The 1866-nt window shown below is 48.8% G+C and overlaps 1 pseudogene; it reads left to right on the top strand.

Moving 5' to 3' along the window:
* The first annotated feature begins 374 nt into the window (after positions 1–374).
* LOC116099865 lies at positions 375–1036 on the top strand (annotated as a pseudogene).
* Positions 1037–1866: the final 830 nt, after the last annotated feature.

The raw sequence follows: 1866 nt of genomic DNA, 5'->3' as shown, positions 1-1866 counted from the left end.
CCCCCAAAGGCCAAGTAGATGTCTGTGGTCTGGCTGATCTGAGTGGCCTGCACTGCCACCTAAAGCCATGGTGACATACAGGCCCAGGCTCCTGCTAAAGATCATGTCTGGGTCCATGGTCCTATGATAGCTGCCATCTTTATTGTTGTCCCAGGCCCATGTTACCACTAAATACCACACAGATGTCCCTGGTCTGGACTCGTGCCTGAGGCACTGTGCTCAGCTGGCCCCAGCCTTTGCACAGCAGAGCTATCTCTAATGGCAGGTAAGCAGGTGAATTGTCCAGAAGGCGTGAGTTCCAGAGAGCTGACCCCACCTCACCCCTAGACTGCCATGGGATGGCATCATTGGGCAAGGGAGAGATGCCTTTGAACATGGAGATGAAGTCCTTGGAGGAAATCTACCTGCTCTCCCTGCCCACTAAGGAGTCTGAGATCATTGACTTTTTCCTCGGTGCATCCCTAAAGGATGAGGTTCTGAAAAATCATGCCGGTGCAGAAGCAGACTCGGGCTGGCCAGGGGAACATGGTTCAAGGCATTTGTCGCTATTGAGGACTACAATGGTCACATTAGTCTTGGTGGTAAGTGCTCCAAGGAGGTTGCCACTGTCACCCAAGGGGCTATCATCTTGGCCAAGCTTTCCATCATCCCTGTGTGGAGAGGCTACCGGGGGAACAAGATTGGCAAGCCCCACACTATTTCATGCAAGGTGACAGGCTGTTGTGGCTCTGAGCTGGTGCATCTCATCTCTGCCCCCAGAGACACTGGCATGGTCTCTGCTCCAGTGCCCAAGAAGCTACTGATGATAGCCATTATAGACGACTGCTACACTTCTGCCAAAGGCTGCACTGCCACCCTGGGCAACTTTGCCAAGGTCACCTTTGATGCCATCTCCAAGACCTACAGCTACCTGACCCCTGACCTCTGGAAAGAAACCATGTTCACCAAGTCTCCTTATCAGGAATTCACTGACCATCATGTGAAAACCCACACTAGAGTCTCTGTTCAAAGGACCCAAGCTCCAGCTGTGGCTACCACATATGGGTTTTTATACAAGAAAAATAAATCAATTAAGTCTATTTTTTAAAAAAAAAAGCCTTTGAGAGAGGTCCCAAGGTCATGAGAGCAGGCATTCTGACCCTGCTCCTTGCTGGCTGTGGTATTCTGTAGGCTGACTGGAGAGCTCACCCTGGTGGTACAGGCACAGGAGACCTAGCAGGCTGACCACCCAACTATCTTCCAGATCCCCATCCAGGGCTTTGAGTTGGCCCCACCCTAACATCTACTCCATCTAGGGTCTGCTGGGGCTTGAGAAAGGGATTGTCTTGAAGATCCAAAGCTGCAGGACCTCTATGACACAGGTCAATAACAGGATATCTAAGAGGAGTCCCCATGAGTATCCAATATTGGTAGCGTGACAGGACCCAGAGGCCTCAAACCAGACCAATGACTCATTACAATGAATATTTACAAGTAAAGATGTGCAGACAAAAGGATATACTGTATGACATACAACATATTACAGCTTCCATGACAAGATGGTGTATGTGTGTATGTGTGTGTTTATTTTATTTTATATTTGCAGAGGTAGTTACAAGAGCAGAGGGTGAATATGAAAGGGCAAGGAGTTGAGTAGGACTGGGGTGCATTATGTGAAATTCACAAAGAGTCAGTAAAAAAAAATTTGGCAAGAATCAAACAAATGTATGGGTCTGGAGAAACAGATTTGGAGTCAAAGCACTGGCTGCTCTTCCAAAGAACACTGGTTTTGATTCCTAGCACCCAAATGGCAGATCAACTCACGTGTAACTCCAGTTCTGGGGGATCTGATGTCATCTTCTGGCCTCTGTGGGCACCAGGCACAGA

Source organism: Mastomys coucha, unplaced genomic scaffold (genome assembly GCF_008632895.1).
Source record: "Mastomys coucha isolate ucsf_1 unplaced genomic scaffold, UCSF_Mcou_1 pScaffold20, whole genome shotgun sequence".
In the NCBI taxonomy this organism is placed as follows: Eukaryota; Metazoa; Chordata; class Mammalia; order Rodentia; family Muridae; genus Mastomys; species Mastomys coucha.
The sequence above is the reverse complement of the archived record's forward strand: the minus strand, read 5'-3'. Positions and strand labels throughout refer to the sequence as shown.